The sequence below is a fragment of the Dendrobates tinctorius genome, unplaced genomic scaffold, assembly GCF_039654945.1.
Source record: "Dendrobates tinctorius isolate UK_male_01 unplaced genomic scaffold, ASM3965494v1 ptg000032l, whole genome shotgun sequence".
Taxonomy (NCBI): Eukaryota; Metazoa; Chordata; class Amphibia; order Anura; family Dendrobatidae; genus Dendrobates; species Dendrobates tinctorius.
In genome coordinates, this window is record NW_027361700.1 from 18,394,951 (window position 1) to 18,415,376 (window position 20,426).

Below are 20,426 nucleotides of genomic sequence, written 5' to 3' on the forward strand. Positions count from 1 at the left end.
TAGGTTTAATTTGGCTTCAGAAAATAATTGAAAGTTTTAATGATTGTCTGATAATATTGGTATGGTTAAAACCAGCTGTGAGATACTACATCATTGTTTTGATCTTTCCTGGCTATGTTTATGAACCTCTCATGATTTTGCTATTGTCTGAGCCTTGTTTTCTTGTCCCTTTTTGCTGTGTTGCTTTTTGCTTTTTAATTTTCTGTTATGAATTAAAAAAATATGATAAATAGATTATTTATTAAAACTGGTAAGTATGATGACCTCTTAGTTATTATATATGGGATGCCAGGATTCATCATGTGTCAGCCAGTTCTACACCTGAAGTCTTCTTCCTTGTAGCTGTGTCCAGCAAACAGTAAGCTATGACCACCAAATTTAGCATCTAAGAAATAATAGAAGTCTGATCTCTCTGGTTTCCTCTTAGGAAAAAACTTTGGGAGTATAACTACCCAAAAACTTGGTGCTGGATTCTGCTGATGTAGTCAACACGACCCGCAGAGCTTGTTGATTGTTTACAGCGCTGTCTACATTATGTCACTGCTGCAGCTAAATATCAAAAATCAGGATTGCAATAGAGATACGATACAGTGCTGTAGCCAGGGTCGGTAAGTAAAGATAAATTTGTTTTTTTTTTTCCCCACAAATAGCTCAGCATATTATCAAAAGATTCCTGAAAAGAGACAACCCCTTTAAGAAACAATGAAATGATTGTCCATCTGAAACGTTCTATGCTTAAGAGACTAAAAGACAAGGTCGCTGCTGAAATCCCTGTTTTGGGCAGAGAGAGTTGGTTTACCTCTGCGTAATAGACTACCAGCATTTATCATTAGTTTACGCTGAAACAAGTTTTGTGCAACAGTGTGTTACAGTTTTGCCAATGTATATTCATGAAGTTATGTCCCTAATTTAATGACAGAACAGGACATTCACTTTCTTGTGGAGCTCTCTTCTGTGTCTAATTGTTCCCTCATCTGCTGACCACATGCAGTTTTTCTTGAACTCTACCACAGTTGTGTTACATGCAGAGGATTCTGGGTACTGGCATGCAAATTAGAACATTTTGTCCAGTGCTGCTTCCAGAGATTGAGTGTCATGGGTTTACCGCGACAAAGAGGAGCCAGAAGACCGCAGCGTCCTGCACTGAATAGAAGCACTTCACCTTCTTATTAAATGGTGTAAATTTATTTTGGCAGTGCAGGGGTTAATCTGCTCTGTTGAGAGCTCCTGGAGTGTTGAGGCTCTCATCTATTCAGTTAGCCACTCCCATCCACTATATAATCTAGGCCAGTGGCAGGAAACCTATGGCACATGTGCCAGATGGGGCATGCAGAGCTCTCCCGGTGTGCACGCACGCCATCTCCTCAGGACTAGAAGACGGCGGGGAGGGGGAGCTGCAAGTCAAAGATGCAGGAGCCGGCTGCTGCAGCTAACTCCTGTGCCCGCTGCTAAAGAATAATGAATATTCACTGCACTGGACAGTAAGAAGGATTTTTTAATGCTTTTCTCATGGGGGCTATACATACAAGGATAGAGATGAGGAACCATGCATACCAGGATAGGGATGAGGAACCATGCATGCAAGGATGGGGATGAAGAGCCATGCTTACCAGGACATGTATGAGGAACCATGCATGCAAGGATAGGGATAAGGAGCCATGCAGACAAGGATGGGGATAAGGGACCATTCAGACAAGGATGGAGATAAAGAGCCATGCAGACAAGGATGGGGATAAAAAGCAATACAGATAAGAATAGGGATGAGGAACCATGCATACAAGGATAGGGATATGGAGCCATGCAGACAAGGATGGGGATAAGGAACCATGCAGACAAGGATGGGGATAAGGAACCATGCAGACAAGGATGGGGATAAGGAGCCATGCATACAAAGATGGGGATGAAGAACCATGCATACCATAATAGGGATTAGGGGACAATGCATATCTGGTTTATATTCGAGTCAACAAGTTTTCCCAGTTTTTAGTGTCAAAATTAGGTGCCTCGGCTTTTACTCGGGTTGGCTTATACACGAGTATATACGGTATTTATTTATTTTTCAGTGTAAGGCCATTATACTGTATGGAGCACTATGTGAGCACATTATACATTATGAAACACTGTGTGGGGCCATTATACAGTATGGAGCATTGTGTGGGGCCATTATACAGTATGGAGCATTGTGTGAGGCCATTATACAGTATGGAGCAGTATGTGAGGCCATTTTACAGTACGGAGCTTTGTGTGGGGCCATTATACTGCATGGAGCACTATTGTGGCCTATTACACTGTATGGAGGATTATGTGGAGCCTTTATACTTTATGGAGATCTATGTGGAGCCATTGTACTGTATGGAGGACTTTATGTGCCTTTTATACTGTATGGAGGACTGTGTGGGGATTACAGTTGGAGAATCATACTGTGATAGGGTCACCATTCTTTGTTGGGGGAACAGAGATGGGGGTACAGTAGGGTCTTCATACTGTGCGTGTGGAGGAGTTCACTGTGGGAGGATCATACTGTGTTTTGGAGCACTTTTGTTTCCCACCTCCTCCCCAACCTCACCACCACACTCATCCCATCCCTAACCCACCTCTTTAACCTATTGCTAACGTCCGCTACCTTCCCTTCTGCTTTTAAACATGCCACAATCACGCCTATCCTTAAAAAGCCAACCCTCGACCCAACAGCTATGTCCAGCTATCGCCCAATATCACTGCTCCCATTCCCTTCCAAACTCCTGGAGCTTCCACCTCTCATCTAACTTGCTCTTCCACAATCTACAATCTGGTTTCCGCCCTCATCACTCCACTGAGACAGCCCTGAGCAAAATTACTAACGACTTACTTACAGCCAAAGCAAACGGACGATACTCTATACTACTGCTTCTAGACCTGTCCTCTGCTTTCGACACAGTTGACCACTGCCTCCTACTACAAATCCTCTCCTCCTTTGGCATCAAAGACCTCGCCCTATACTGGATCTCATACCTTTCAAACCGCACATTAAGCGTCTCCCACTCCCACACTACCTCCTCATCCCACCCTCTCTCTGTTGGAGTCCCCCAAGGCTCTGTTCTAGGACCCCTACTCTTCTCAATGTATACCCTTTGCCTGGGTCAACTCATAAAGTCCCATGGATTCCAGTACCACCTTTATGCTGACGACACTCAGATCTACCTCTCTGGCCCAGACGTCACCTCTCTGCTGTCCAGAATACCGGAGTGTCTATCAGCCATATCCTCCTTCTCCTCTCGCTTCCTCAAGCTCAATGTGGACAAATCTGAAGTCATCATCTTTCCTCCATCTCACAGATCTTCCTTACCTGACCTATCTATCACAATTAATGACATCACGCTTTCCCCAGTACCGGAAGTCTGCTGCCTCAGAGTAACCTTAACTTTGCCCTGTCCTTCAAACCACACATCCAAGCTCTTTCTACCTCCTGTCGCCTCCAGCTCAAAAATATTTCCAGAATCCGTACTTTCCTCAACCCTCAATCTACTAAAATGCTTGTGCACGCCCTCATCATCTCCCGCCTCGACTACTGCAACATCCTTTTTCTGTGGTCTCCCTGCTAACACCATCGCACCTCTCCAGTCCATCTTTAACTCTGCTGCCAGACTAATTCATCTCTCTCCTCGCTACTCCTCCGCAAATCATTACTGCAACATCCTTTTCTGTGGTCTCCCTGCTAACACCCTCGCACCTCTCCAGTCCATCTTTAACTCTGCTGCCAGACTAATTCATCTCTTTCATCGCTACTCCTCCGCAAATCACTTCACTGGCTTCCATTCCCTCAGCGTATCCAGTTCAAATTACTAATACTGACCTACAAGGCCATCCATCTATAACCTGTCTCCACATGTGTCTCTGAACTAATCTCCCGATGCCTTCCCTCACGTAATGTCCAGTCATCCCAAGACCTCCTTCTTTTCTCCACACTTATTCGCTTCTCACCCAACCGCCTCCAAGACTTCTCCCGAATAGCCCCCATCCTCTGGAATTCTTTGCCCCAACATGTCTGACTATCAACCACATTCGGATCCTTCAGACAGAACCTGAAAATCCACCTCTTCAAGAAAGCCTACAGCCTGTAGTGACCACATTACCTCCTCACCACTACCGGAGATATCATCTCAACCAACACCGGAACTGCTGCAACCCACCAACCTACTGTCTCCTTCCCCACCATCCTGTAGCATTTAAGCCCGAAAGGGCAGGGTCCTCTCCCCTCTGTATCAGTCTGTCATTGTAAGTTTGTTTACTGTGATATCTGTAATTTGTATGTAACCCCTTCTTTTGTACATCACCATGGAATTAATGGTGCTATATAAATAATAATAATCATACTTTATTATCTGTTTTATTCAAGGTTTTTTATCCTTTATTAAATATTTAAATTATGCCATTGAGCCATAAACTTTTTACTGCTGTTACATAACATATTATATTATTCCACTATAATTCCAAAAGTTAATCGTTTTATTTGAAAAGGAAAAACTACAATTGCCAAGAGGTTGTAAAAACAAACAATTTTACAATGCAATTTTACTTTTGATTAAAAATACTCTCCATTCTCAAGAACAGACCTTCACGACAATTGGTGGCTAGTATCTTAGACTTGGAGTGCAGCGCTTACAAGCTTTTTGATATTGTCTCTATAGCACACTAATGTACGAGTTGTCTTTCTAATCTCACCTCTAACCTCAGTATTCAGGGCACTTTGCGAAAAATAAGTGGGTTTTGAATTGCAGTTTGGGCTCTCGCCATCATTGATCTAGGCCCAGGCTAGCACTTATTGTCAGAGTTAGCTTGTACTGCATGGCGGGACGTTGTTGTTTGTTATTATAGCTGAAGGCGTTTGGTGTGTTTATCTGAGACTATTGCTAGGTTTTGAGTGTGTGATTCCCTTCTCCTACATTGATTTAACCCCATCCTCCACTCCCTGGTGCATTCCTCTGTTATATATATGAGTATATTTGTATGTTTGGTATTTTTCATTACTCTTGTTCGTATTACTTTGTTAGTCTGGTTGGTGTACTACGGTATTCTACTACTCCCCTATTCCATGGGTGGGTCAAGGGTACAGACTGAGGATGGATTCAAGAGCTAAGGCAAGGTACGTGGCCCCAGCATCTTCACCATCTGAAGTAATCCGGGGAACAGGGCGAGCTGGGGCTCCCCTAGCTTTAGGGACAGGAAAGGAGACCCTGGTCCTGGGACATCTGACAACAGAGTCGTAATATTGATTTTGCCAATGTTTTCCACTAATTAAAAGTATGAGCAAGTCTGGTATTTTTATTGACGTTATCAACAAGAGAACCATGTTTGTTATTCTCAGGTAGAAAAGTGACACTGAACTTTTTAAACCATAATTTTTCTGTATGCCTCCATGGGCAGATCCACATTATAGTTTATCGAGCGTTATTATATCAATGCAGGAGAAAGATCACGTAGTGACTCTGTTTATGTAGATGATTTGCAAACTCAATATACAGTGTGGTCAAAAGTTTGTTGTCACTTGAATGTAACACCCATATGAACTTGTACATCCGATTCCCAGATCATGGATGTAATATAGAGTTGCCCCCTTTTCCACCTATTCCAACCTCCACTCTTCCAGGACAGATTTTCTGAAAAATTGTGCTCTGTGTAGAAATTTGTGCCAATTCAACCAAATCTGTTGGTGAACCACAGATATTGGGCTAGAAAAGTCATTTGTAATTGCTATGGAGTTCATGGCATTGAGGTCAGGGCTTAGTCGTCAGGGTACAGGAAAAGGCTTCTCAAACTGTTGCGAAAAAGGTGGTAACCCACAAATATCTGAGATGTATTTGTATATGGTATTTACATTACCCCTCAAATAAGGGCCCAGACCAAAGCTGGATTATAACCTCATCCCATTGTCCCTCCACCAAATTATCCGGTAACCACTATGAATTCATGTATGTAGCATTGTCGGAGTCTTAATGGCGTACTTCAGAGCACACCACCTGACTCTTGTGCATGAGGATCAAAGACTTGTATAGAGCTGCTTGACCATGAATTCTATGTGATAAGGTCCTGATGCACAGTTTTTTGTATTGATGTCAAATTCAGAGGCAGTTTAGAGCAATATAAGCAACTTATGTGACTGATGCTTCATTATTAAGAGTGTATTCGCTTATCTCTAGTCTCCTCCACTTCTCAAAATCTTTCAATAATTTCACACACTGACTTGTGGCAAAGGTGGCAGACTATGCCAGTGCCCTGTTTAAAGCTACTGAGCTCTCTTGTATACACCAAAACCAGGTTAAAATTCAATAAATAACACATGTGCTATGAACATTAGGTTTCAGACGAGCGAGATGGTGCTGTAGACCACAATTAGGCAAACAGTCCAAAATATGCAACTTTGGGCTCTGTCTTCCGTTTTTTTTTCTGTGGCTTCAGATGAAAGAATTGGTGGCTGAGTTTAATTCCAACCTTATATTTGCAATTGGTGCTCATTCGCTTTTAATGTTTTGCAGAGTTGTTTTTCTTTAAAGTTTTAGTTTATTGAAGATTATGCATGGCTGGTTCCTAGAGAGATGTTATTTGGGATCTGTTCCCACTTTGATTTTGAATAAGAGCAATTAATGGGAAAACCATGCCTTTCTACACTACCTGTGAAAAAATTCTGACCAGTAGCACCAAACTATTCTTTATTCACGTTTTGTGAGCTACATGAATCTATTCCTACATATTCATAATCGTGAGAAGAGGCAGATACAACTAACTTCCCTGTCAAGATTTTCAAAACAATAGGAAAGAAATATCTTCTTATACTTTGGGCCAGTTGCTTTGGAAGAAGTAACATTTACTGCCCACTCTGACCCATTTCCAGATTAATTAGGATTCCTTGTTTCTGAGAGTATTATTTGGCTTCAAAATGTAGGAGATTTGCTGGCATGAACATAGTGAGGACTGACCTCCTGAGATTAACCCTGATAATGCTGGATAATAGCACTGAGATATAAACTTACAATGAGCTTACAAATATATGTGTCTTTCTCATCAGTATTTTTTCAGATTTGCACAAATCTGATGTTTCCTCCATTGTACCTGTACTGGTTTCACAATGCAGGTGGTTTGGGGACATGTTTTAAAAAGTGACGTGGAATAAGGAAACATGCACTTGGAAAAATGTAAGTTTGTTACTACTTGGATGCTTGACATTCATTAAGTCTGGTGCCTCCTGTTAGTCATTGTGTTGACTTGTGTCTCTCCTTTCCTGTGGCTCTCCTAAGGAAATAACAAGTACAGGGCACAGTTCAATTTTGGTAATTGTCTACCACAGATACTTCTGTTGACATGTTGTAAATTCACTTTATTATATGTTTTCATATACCAATCACTTCATCAGTTAAGCTAAATACTTCAATATCAATACAAAACATATTGTTTTTATAGCTTAACATCTTAGTGACCTAGCCAATTTTGACCTTAATGACCAAGCCAATTTTTACAATTGTGACCACTATCACTTTATGAGGTTATATCTCTGGAACGCTTCAACGGATTCCACTGATTCTGAGACTTTTTTCATGACATGTTGTACTTCATGTTAGTGATCACATTTCTTCAATATGACTCGTTTATGAAAAAAAATGGAAATTTGGCAAAAAGTTTGAAAAATTAGCAATTTTCTAATATTTGTGCCCTTTAATCAGAGTCGTGTCACACCATTTAGTTAATAAATAACATTTCCCACATGTCAACTTTACATCAGCACAATTTTGGAAGCATAATTTTGTTATAAGTTATAAGCAGGGCTGTGGAGTTGGTAAGCGAAACCTCAGACTCCTCAATTTCCATAAGTCCAACTCCACCAAACTAGGCTCCGATTCCACGACTCTGACTCCACATCCCTGGTTATAAGGGTTTCCAACCAAATTGACAAAAGCATTTTTTTAGTGACCACCTCACATTTGAAGTGACTTTGGGGTATTAATATGACAGAAAATATCCAAAAAGTACACCATTCTAAAAACTGCACCCTTCAGGTGCTTCATGAGAACTAAAGCAATGCGTAAGGAAAATAATTAAAATTTAACTTTTTTAACAAAAAATTAACTTTAGACCAGGGCTGTGGAGTCGGTAAGCCACAGTTGCGACTCCGACTCCTGGATTTTATCAGGCTCCGACTCCGACTCCTTCATAAATGGCCAATTCATAACAACAAATTTATTGTTGTAAAATATTAAACATCGTGCTTATTCAGTTTCTCACCATCATATAAGTAATCAGACCACTTAGAGCAAAAACTACATTTATTAGAATACAATTAGAATATAGCAAATAACTTTTATAAACTTTTCTAAACTGTAAGTAAATATGCAATAAACACTTTTATGCAGTTAATAAGAAGACATCTATAAATTTGTCATCAGAAAAAGTATTGCCTCTGTCAGATCCTCCTTCATGGATGCCCTCAAATCTGATCTAATTATATTAAGAGCAGAGTCTCTACACTAACTTGTGTTGGTGGCAAAGCAGTAACCACTCGGGCAACATCTCTGACAATGTCAGGATACAGAGGAATCGCTTGTTGCACTGTTATTTTTGATGAACGGTCAAATTTCTCAATTTCTTTTAGTGCACATGAAAAATTCTGCTGAAATGTACTGGCTGTGTTGCTTGATGGGGATGACTCTTCTTCTATGCGGGAACGCTTTGCACGGTCCTTGTGATCCAAATATTTTTCGAAATTAAATTCTTCATCAGTTGATGATGAGGGTGAAGATGTGGCAGGACGACCAAATTCTTCTTGTTCCTCCTGACTGTTCTGAAACCCTTTCATCCTTACTGCTATTTCAAACAGAGCTTATTTTCCTTTACTTAGCTATTGATCATCTAGAAGAATCCGATGCATTGGGTCTACATAAACAGCTGCCAAAAGAATGTTATTTTGTAATAGTAGCTCCTCTCTGATGTAGCAATGCCACTTGCAATTAACCCTCCTCTTTGGGACAGGCGAAACATAAGGTTCTTCCACTCCTTTAAGAAAATACCTGGAGTTAAGTCCTCTGCTTGTAATTTTTTAGTCACTGTAAATGGGTGCCCTAGCAATTTTTCCAGCTCAGTCACCTGATTCCACTGACTTTCATTTAGCGTCAGTTGAGGGTTAGCCATGTCTACAAGAAAGGTTTTCAGTTCAACCAAGCGCTAAATCATTAAGTAAGTACTGCCCCATCGTGTGGCTTGATCAATAAATGCCCCTTTTCCAGCACGTCTCTTCAAAATTGAGTCAACTTTAGGGGTTCTGGCAACAGTAGCCAATTTTCTCACCTTGCCAATCAGTGCAGCAGCATGTCCTTCATGCAGACTGTCTCTTATAGCCAGCTGTAGCGTATGCACAACACAGCGCATGTGATGAATGAAAGAACATATTGACACAGTTTCAACAAGATCATCTAAACTATCATGTTGCTGTTAATCTGAAGCAACTTCAGTTTGTGTCAGGACTCTGGACACTTTTGCTATGTTCTGGAATTTTGCCCTTCTCCAAGATGGTGGTCTGGCCTTCATGTGTTCCTGTCTGCTGCCTTTAAGACTCCACCCCAGTCATTAATCAATGCTGGAGTATTCTGCCTGTGTTCCTTTGAGTACTGGGTTGTCCTGGCTTCTCAGCTGCTGTAGCTTGCTGAGGTTGTTCCATTCGTGGTTGCTTCAAGAGACTATACTGCACTCCCCTGCTGCTGCCCGCTCCACAGCCGCTGGCTGTCTCCGCTGCTCTGCTGTCCTGTTACCTGCTGCCACTTGATCGGTGAGACTTACTGTTTGCTCCGTCCTAAAGAATCTACCGTGTGCTTGCTACTTGTGGTTCTGCGATTCCGGCTGACTCAGCGGCCCTGCCGTGCCCTAACCGGACCAGGGTTAGGGTACCTACTGGATAGACTTTCTGAGAACTATACCGTACTGATAACGGCATCTGTTTCCATAGTGACCGGCTATAACGTTCTGGACTTTGTTTCTAAACTATGCTCCAAGCATTCGATACTTTGAAAGGCGTATACCCTGCAACTGGCCGCTGACCTCTAGCGGCAGTTTATTGACTTTTATGTTTGCCTTGTTCACACTGTGCACGCATGGTTTTGCTGCGTTCTTATATAAACTCGATTCACTTAACTCTGGACTCTGCTGTGATTGTGCTTCTTGCCAAGAAACCCCTGTAGTATCCACTATAATTGTTACAGGATACTCCAGCCCAAAAAGAGGGGTTTGCAGGAGCTATGTCAGACAGCAAGATGGAACAGGTGTACACCATGCTCCGTTCCCTGCAGCAGGATATGAATGTTCTGCAAAAGAAAGTTGAAAGCGTGGAACGTAATCAACGGGGTTTTGGGCAGAACCTGCAGGACTTAGACGCTCGAGTTGCAGCACAGGAAAGCAGATTGACTGGATTGGAGACCCAGTGTGGACAAAACTTCCAGGACATCAGTACACAGATGGCAGCTCAGGGGGCTCGACCTGTGACTTTGCCTGCAGGGCACGTACCACCACCTAGCCTTCCTAAATTACCACCATTTAGATACAATGGCGACCGCGACAAGTTTCGTGGATTCGTGAACCAATGTATGCTGTACTTTGACATCCATGCTGATCACTTCCCAACGGGTCGCTCTAAAGTGCTATGTATAATCATGCTGCTGACCTCATGTGCGCTTGCTTGGGCGAATCCTATGATCGAGTCTTGTGACCCACGCCTGAATGTGCTGGATGATTTTTTGGCCGCCATGGCACTAATGTTTGACGATCCAAATATGCGACCGACTTCAGGCGACTAGCAGTAGATACTAATTGGGACCTTTATGCACAGGTTCCCATTTTTAAGAGAGGCCTGTCCAGCGTGGTAAAGGATCAATTAGCCCGCTCAGAATCCCCACAGGAGCTCGAGGCTTTTATACAGCATTGCGTGCGCATAGACATTCGCCTTACTGAGCGCAGGCAGGAAAAGCTGGCTGTGTATAACCGCATGTCTAATTTTTCCCTTCCTCCCAAAGAAACTGCAGGTAAGACATCTCGGGGTGTGGAGGAGGTACCGATGCAGATTGACTCAGTTCAGAGGCGTGATAGTAATGAACGCCGGGAACATCGCCTTCGGGAGAGTTTGTGTTTTTATTGCGGCCAGTCAGATCACTTCCTGATTAACTGCCCAAAATGTTCTAAACGTCAGAACAAAGTGGTAGCTGCAATTGGGGAGCTGGATGGCAGTGATACGGAATCCGACACTTCTGAGTGTAGCCTGCCTATAGATGCAGTGTTTCAGTCGCTTGCTATGACCACACCCCCCCCTGGGAAGTGAAGGAAAAGAGCTCTCATTGTTCCCTCCCTATTAAAATCTTGTGTGCTGGAAGATGGATTTCCAGCTCAGCTATGATCGACTCAGGGGCGGGGGGCAATTTTATGGACATTTCCTTTGCCAAGGAACATGGCATTCAGTCTTGTCATAAGGCTTCTCCAATTAATTTGGAGACAGTAGATGGCTCACCCCTAATCTCTGGCCCTGTAGACCAGGAGACAATACCTCTCACGATCTTATTGGAGCCGGATCATCAGGAGCAATTGTCGTTCTTATTAATCTCTTCTCCACATTTTCCCGTGATCCTAGGTATTCCCTGGTTGCGCTCTCAGAACCCGACCATCAACTGGGAGACCAAGGCGATCACTTTCCCAACAAGGGAGAAGTCTGCTACGGAGACAATCTCTACATCCTTGAAGGCCGAATCTCCTATACAGGTAGTGGGGATACCAACTGTCTATAAGGAATTTTCTGATGTGTGTGACAAGGAGAAGGCGGACCAGCTCCCACCACACAGACACTATGACTGCCCTATTGAACTCCTTCCCGGGGCAGCGATCCCCTTTAGTAATGTCTACCCTCTGGCTGCACCAGAACTTCAGGCCCTAAAAGAGTACATCGATAAAAATCTGGCCAAGGGCTTCATACGCCCTTCTTCCTCGCCAGCTGGGGCGCCTATATTCTTTGTGAAAAAGAAGGATGGGACACTAAGACCATGCATCGATTATCGGGGACTTAATAAGGTAACCATACGTAACCGCTACCCTCTACCGCTAATACCTGAATTAATGGAGAGAGTCCGCCAAGCAAAAGTCTTTTCCAAATTAGACCTTCGTGGGGCGTATAATCTAGTGCGTATTCGCCCTGGGGATGAGTGGAAGACAGCTTTCAGATGCCGTTATGGACATTTTGAATATCTAGTAATGCCCTTTGGACTGTGTAACGCGCCAGCGACCTTCCAACACCTTGTCAATGATATTTTCAGGGATCTATTGGACCAGTTTGTGGTCATATACTTGGACGACATTTTGATTTTTTTCAGACTCATTGCAGGAACATGAGGAACATGTCAAGACGGTTTTAAGACGGCTGAAGGAGAACCACCTATATATTAAACTGGAGAAATGCGAGTTCCATCGCTCCGAGATACAGTTTCTGGGCTATGTCATCTCCCCTCGGGCTGAATATGGAATCTGGAAAGATCCAGGCAATCACCGACTGGCCGGTACCCAAAAATATAAAACAGGTACAACGTTTTATCGGTTTTGCCAATTTTTATAGACGTTTTATCCGAAATTTTTCTGATATTGTCCGTCCCATCACTGCATTGACAAAGAAGGAGAATCCATTTAAATGGTCCGCACAAGCTCAGGAAGCATTTATTCGGCTCAAGACCTGGTTTACTTCAGCTCCACTGTTGGTCCACCCTGATCCGACACTTCCATTTATCGTGGAAGTGGACGCCTCAGACAACGCCTTGGGGGCCATCCTTTCGCAGAGAGTCGGAGAGAAAGCCTTACTTCATCCATGTGCTTTCTTTTCTCGTAGGCTGACCTCAGCAGAGAAGAACTATGACGTAGGGGATAAGGAGCTGCTGGCCATTATTGCGGCTTTTAAAGAATGGAGGCACCATCTCCAAGGAGCCGCTCAACAAGTTATTGTGTTGACAGACCATCGTAACCTGGAGTTTCTTAGATCCGCGAAATGTCTCTCTCCTCATCAGGCCCGCTGGAGCTTATTTCTGAATCAATTCGATTTTATTATCTCCTTTCGACCAGGTTCTCGCAATGGAAAAGCAGATGCACTATCTCGGATTCATGCTTCAGATGCCTTACCAGGACCCTCGCCGAAAACGATTCTTTCCGATGCCAATTTCATCGGGGTCATCCAGGATAAGGACTTGTGGAAGGACATCAAGGAAGCGTATGTAGGTGACGTACTCTTGACTAACCCACCTGCTGATATCAATCTGGTCCTTAAAAGTGGCATGTGGTTCAGAGGACAACGTGTTTACATCCCAGAGGCGGTCCGTCTCAAAATCTTCAGAGTGGTTCACGATTCCAAGGTGGCAGGTCATAGGGGGGTACAGAAGACCCAAGAGTTCCTAAGTCGCTTCTTCTGGTGGCCAACATGCCTGAAAGACACAAAGGACTACGTTCTCTCGTGCGAGGTATGTGCTCGTCATAAGACCCCGCGTATGTCACCTACGGGCCTCCTGCAACCTTTACCTATTCCATCCCGCCCATGGGGGTCGATATCTATGGACTTTATTGTGGAGCTGCCCATCTCTAAAGGCATGAATACGATCTTAGTGGTTGTAGACCGTTTAACAAAGGCCGCCCATTTCGTCCCATGCGCCGGTCTTCCCTCAGCTAAAGAGACTGGAGATCTGGTCCTACAGAATGTGTTTCGGCTGCATGGGGTCCCAGATGAGATCATCTCTGATCGAGGCTCCCAATTTACATCAAGATTCTGGAAAGAGTTCTGTTCTGCACTCAATATTGATGTGTGCCTTTCTTCCGCCTATCACCCCCAGACAAATGGTCAGACAGAACGGACCAATCAGACCTTGGAACAGTATCTTCGGTGCTACGTCAGCCACCTTCAAGATGATTGGCTGGACTTACTTCCTTTGGCGGAGTTTTCTTATAACAACTCTCAGAACGCCTCTACTAAGGTTACACCGTTTTTTGCAAACCTGGGTTACCATCCCAGTATCTTTCCCAGGTCTCCAATAAAGTCTCCGGTTCCGGCTGTAGAGGAAAGGCTTACTACGATGAAACAGAATATGGAGGTCCTAAAAGAGACCCTGACTTCAGCCGAAGAGCGCTACAAAAGATCGGCAGATAGATTCCGCAAACTAGCACCTGTGTTCAAGGTAGGGGATTCCGTATGGTTATCCACCAAGAATTTAAAATTGAATGTTCCTTCACAGAAGCTGGGACAGAAGTTCATCGGCCCTTTCAGGATTAATGGCATTGTGAGCTCTGTGGCCTGTCGCCTGAAGTTACCTAGGACTATGAAGGTACATCCCTTATTTCATGTTTCCCTACTAAAGGCTGTCTCACCTAATACTTTTCAGGGTCGTGTTGTGCCACCTCCACGGCCGGTGATAATTGATGGGCAAGAGGAATTTGTGGTCGATGACATTATTGACTCCAGAACTCGCAGAGGTCGGCTCCAGTATCTGATTAGATGGCAGGGGTATCCCCCTGAAGAGCACTCTTGGGAACCGGTGGAGAACATCAGCGCTCAAAGGAAGATTTCTCTTTTCCATCAGAGATTCCCCGAGAAACCGGGTTCGGGATCGTCCTGAGGCCGCTTCTAAGGAGAGAGTAATGTCAGGACTCTGGACACTTTTGCTATGTTCTGGAATTTTGCCCTTCTCCAAGATGGTGGTCTGGCCTTCATGTGTTCCTGTCTGCTGCCTTTAAGACTCCACCCCAGTCATTAATCAATGCTGGAGTATTCTGCCTGTGTTCCTTTGAGTACTGGGTTGTCCTGGCTTCTCAGCTGCTGTAGCTTGCTGAGGTTGTTCCATTCGTGGTTGCTTCAAGAGACTATACTGCACTCCCCTGCTGCTGCCCGCTCCACAGCCGCTGGCTGTCTCCGCTGCACTGCTGTCCTGTTACCTGCTGCCACTTGATCGGTGAGACTTACTGTTTGCTCCGTCCTAAAGAATCTACCGTGTGCTTGCTACTTGTGGTTCTGCGATTCCGGCTGACTCAGCGGCCCTGCCGTGCCCTAACCGGACCAGGGTTAGGGTACCTACTGGATAGACTTTCTGAGAACTATACTGTACTGATAACGGCATCTGTTTCCATAGTGACCGGCTATAACGTTCTGGACTTTGTTTCTAAACTATGCTCCAAGCATTCGATACTTTGAAAGGCGTATACCCTGCAACTGGCCGCTGACCTCTAGCGGCAGTTTATTGACTTTTATGTTTGCCTTGTTCACACTGTGCACGCATGGTTTTGCTGCGTTCTTATATAAACTCGATTCACTTAACTCTGGACTCTGCTGTGATTGTGCTTCTTGCCCAGAAACCCCTGTAGTATCCACTATAATTGTTACAGTTTGCTCCTCAGTTACAATACTGTGTTCCTCTATTTCAAACATTTCTGTGTCTGTGGACCCAGAATGTTCTTCTAGCTGCTGGTCACCATCATTACTCTCATTCATTAGCTTAATAGTACTTATCATATTTGAAGCATTGTCAGTTACGACAGAAAGAACTTGCTCTTTTTTAAGTTCATAGTCTTGCAGAACCTTTTCCACCAAGACCTGGAGAAACTCACTGGTGTGATGAGCTTTGGTGTCTTTTACTGCCAATGTCTTGGTAACTATTTCATTTTTGTCACAAACAAATCGGACATTGATGGCAAAATAGTTCACTCTGTGACGTGTGCAGGCATCCATTTTAAGAAACAGAAAGCGTCCCTTGAGAGTTTTTTTTAAGTTCTTCCTTTTGTTTAAAAGCTTCTTCGATTACTAATTTTCTAATACTCTCTCTCTCTAGAGAAACACCAAGCTTGCGGGCCATTTCCCCATTCAGACACATAAAAGCTGGTCGTGAAAATAATGAAATAGGCACACTATCCTTTACAACAAGCTCTATGATCTGTTTTTTAAATGTATCTACTGTCATTGTCACAGTAACTTTGTCACTGACAAAATATCTTGCAACTGATGGCTGCAAAGTTCTCTGCTCCTTTGTTTGGCTGGAAGAGCTGGGCACTGGTTCATTGGTTTGGATGCAGTCTTTCTCATCCACTTCTTTCAGTACTTCTGGATGAAAGCACTGTAAATGTCTCTTTAGATTAGAAGCTCTGGTAGGAGCATTTTTATCTTTGCCTGAATATGCACTCATCTTGGCTTCACAGCATTTGTTTTCGTCTGGATCATTTGTCATACACTGACAGACATAATGTTTTCTATCTTGAGTGATGGTGAAATGTTCAAATACAGCTGATTTAATTCTTTGACATTCTCAGGTTTTTAATTCTGCATTCACAATCCAAATGACAATTGTTTTTCCTAAAAACAATTGTACAAAATTATTGCCAGGTCGTACAACTGATATAGTGGTCAGTAATACTGTTATTATTCCTCATGTACTCACAGTTAACTGATGCAAAGTTTGTTGAAAGGATAATACTTCTTACAGTCTTCCTCTTCTGAGTAGCAGGCAGCTGTGAGATGCTTGGAAGACGCACAGCTAGTATGATCTAGTCTAGAGGAGGAGCTTTACTACTAAGAATTTGCAACACATTTTCACTTTCAGTTTCATACATTGTAATTAGGGGTGTTGGGGCAGCATGAGGTTAACCAAGTATAAGATTAGATAAGGGCAGTGGAGAACAGTGACACACAAGAAGTAAGAAATGTCTCTATTTCCAGCAGAACTGCTTATCACTGTTGTTTATAGTTTGATAGAACATATATATTTGAGTAACATTTATAAAATTTATATGAAAGTTCAATTATGAAATATTAATACATTTTTTTTAAAGCTTGAATCGGAGTCGGTACATTTCTACCGACTCCGACTCCAACCAAAACTAACTCCGACTCCACAGCCCTGCTTTAGACAGAAACTTTTTTATTTTCACAAGGGTATCAGGAGAAAATGTAACAAAAAATTTGTTGTGCAATTTCCCCTGAGTATGCCGATATTATTTACGTGAGGGAAAGCCACTGTTCTGGCGCATGGCAGCAGGGTTCAGAAGAGAGGGCACTATTTGACTTTTTGAACGCAAAATTGTCTGGAATAGATCTCGAGCACCATGCCGTGTTTGGAGACCCCTTGCTGTGCATACACAGTGGAAACCCCCCCAATTCTAACTCCAACTGTAAGGCCAGGTTCATACTGCATTAATGCAGTCCATTCAGCGCATAGCGTTGACGGACTGCGTTAACGCTACTGCATAACGCCATCGCGTTATGCTATTCCACTAGCACAGATGCTTCATCTGTGCTAGCAGTGACGGACCCTCGGACGCTGCAGACTGCGTCCGAGGGTCAGTCACAGAATGAGGGCACATCGCTAACACATGCCGCTTATGACATGTGTTAGCGATGCGCTCGTTAATGGCAGCTTATGGCAGGGTTAACGGATGCATTACATCGTGTTATGCCGCGGTGTAACGCAGTCCGTTAAACGGACTTCCTAAACGCAGTATGAACCCAGCCTAGCAGCCCTAACCCCAACACACCCCTAATCCCAACCCTAACCACAACCATAACCCCAACACCACCCTAACCACAACCGTAACCCCAACCCTAACCCTAGCACCAACTCTTACCCCAACCCCTAACTGCAAAGAATGGAAAAAAATACAATTTTTTGTTTCAAATAATCTTTATTAACCCCTTCACGACCTTTGACGCCACGTAGGCATCATGAAAAGTCGTGCCAGAACGACCCATGACGCCTATGTGGCGTCATGACTTTAAAGCCCCCCTGCGGGTCGGGTGACCTAGGTCACTGAAAGGTCACCCGACCCGCAGATACAGGGGGCTTTGTTCTTCGCCACAGGGGGCGTGGCTTCGCCCCCACGTGGCTACGATCGCTCTGATTGGCTGTTAAAAGTGAAACAGCCAATCAGAGCGATAGTAATATTTCATCAATGAAAATTGATGAAATATTACAATCCAGCCATGGCCGATGCTGCTGTAGCATCGGACATGGCTGGAGACACCGATTCCACCCCCCCCCCCCACCGGCGATCGCCCCCCCGCAACTGAATGACAGCGGCGATCTGCCGCCGCTGTCATCATCTGCCCCCCTCCCATTCCCTCTGCTCCCCGCCAGCTTCCGATAACCCCCTCACCCCATCTCACCTCCCCCGGCACCTTCTAAGTCCCCCTGTCGCTCCCGGTGTCCGGTGGGACCGGTTCATGGGCGCCGCCATCTTGAAAATGGCGGGCGCATGCGCAGTGCGCCCGCCCGAATCTGCCGGCTGCAGATTCCATTCTTTCATTTTGATCACTCTCACAGTGATCAAAATGAAAGAAAAAGTAAATAAACCCCCCGATTATCACCCCCATAGGTAGGCACAACTAATAAGGTAAAGAAAATATTTTTATTTTTCCATTAGGGTTAGGGTTGAAAAGAGGGTTAGGGTTAGGGTTGAAAAGAGGGTTAGGGTTAGGGTTGGAAAGAGGGTTAGGGTTGGAAAGAGGGTTAGGGTTAGGATTGGAAAGAGGGTTAGGGTTGGAAAGAGGGTTAGGGTTGGAAAGAGGGTTAGGGTTGGAATTAGGGTTAGGGTTGGAATTAGGATTAGAATTAGGGTTAGGGTTGGAATTAGTGTCAGAGTTGGAATTAGGGTTAGACTTGTGGTTAGGGATGTGTTAGGGTTAGGGCTGTGGTTAGGGGTGTGTTGGGGTTAGGGTTGGAGTTAGAATTGAGGGGTTTCCACTGTTTAGGCACATCAGGGGGTCTCCAAACGCAACATGGTGCAACCATTGATTCCAGCCAATTTTGCGTTCAAAAAGTCAAACTGTGCACCCTCCCTTCCAAGCCCTGACATGTGCCCAAACAGTGGTTTACCCCAACATATGGGGTATCAGCGTACTCAGGAAAAATTGCACAACAACTTTTGGGGACTAATTTCCCGTGTTACCCTTGGGGAAATAAAAAATTGGGGGCTAAAAAATTATTTTTGTGGAAAAAAATGATTTTTTCATTTTCACGTCTCTGCATTATAAACTTCTGTGAAGCACTTGGGGGTTCAAAGTGCTCACAACACATCTTACATACGTTCCTTGGAAGGGCTAGTTTCCAAAATGTGGTCACTTGTTGGGGGTTTCCACTGTTTAGGCACATCAGGGGCTCTGCAAACGTAATTACTACCGCAGACTATTCCATCAAAGTCTGCATTTCAAAACGTCACTACTTCCATTCCGAGCCCTGACGTGTGCCCAAACAATGGTTCCCCCCCACATATGGGGTACCAGCGTACTCAGGACAAACTGGACAACAACTTTTGGGGTCCAAATTCTCCTGTTACCCTTGTGAAAATAAAAAATTGAGAGCTAAAAAATCATTTTTTGAGGAAAAAAAAAATATTTTTTATTTTCATGGCTCTGCGTTATAATCTTCTGTGAAGCACTTGGGGGTTCGGTGTGCTCACTACACATCTAGGCAACTTCCTTATGGGGTATGGTTTCCAAAATGGGGTCACTTGTGGGGGGTTTCAACAGTTTAGGTACATCAAGGGCTCTGCAAATGTAACATGACGCCCGCAGACCATGCCATCAAAGTCAGCATTTCAAAATGTCACTACTTCCCTTCCGAGCCCTGACGTGTACCCATACAGTGGTTTTCCCCCCACATATGGGGTACCAGCATACTCAGGACAAACTGTACAACAACTTTTGGGGTCCAATTCATCCTGTTACTGTTGTGAAAAAAAATTGCGGGCTAAAAATCTTTTTTTTGTGAGGAAAAAAAATGATTTTTTATTTTCACGGCTCTGCGTTATAAACTTCTGTGAAGCACTTGGGGCTTCAAGGTGCTCACCACACATCTAGATAAGTTCCTTGGGGGGTCTAGTTTCCAAAATGAGGTCACATGCCGGGGGTTTCTACTGTTTAGGCACACAGGGGCTCTGCAAATGTAACATGACACCCTCAGACCATGCCATCAAAGTCAGCATTTCAAAATGTCACTACCTCCCTGCTGAGCCCCGACGTGTGCCCAAACAGTTGTCCCCCCCGACATATGGGGTACCAGTGTACTCAGGACTAACTGTACAACAACTTTTGGGGTCCAATTTATCCTGGTACCCCTGTGAAAATAAAAAATTGCGGACTAAAAATATTTTTTTTAAGAAAAAAAAATATTTTTTATTTTTACGGCTCTGCGTTATAAACTTCTGTGAAGCACCTGGGGGTTCAAAGTGCTCACTATGCATCTAGATAAGTTCCTTAGGGGGTCTAGTTTCCATACTGGGGTCATTTGTGGGGGAGCTCCAAAGTTTAGGCACACAGGGGCTCTCCAAACACGACATGGTGTCCGCTAACGATTGGAGCTAATTTTCATTTCAAAAAGTCAAATGGCACTCCTTCCCTTCTGAGCCCTGCCGTGCGCCCA

General features: G+C 43.9%; 1 long non-coding RNA gene across 1 annotated transcript in view; it reads left to right on the plus strand.

The window, feature by feature from the left end:
- Nucleotides 1-20,426, plus strand: part of LOC141086465 (uncharacterized) — a 103,553-nt gene that overhangs the window by 13,142 nt on the left and 69,985 nt on the right. The window contains exon 2 of the long non-coding RNA XR_012231594.1: nt 428-608. This is a non-coding gene — a long non-coding RNA (uncharacterized lncRNA). The remainder of the gene's footprint in view (nt 1-427; nt 609-20,426) is intronic.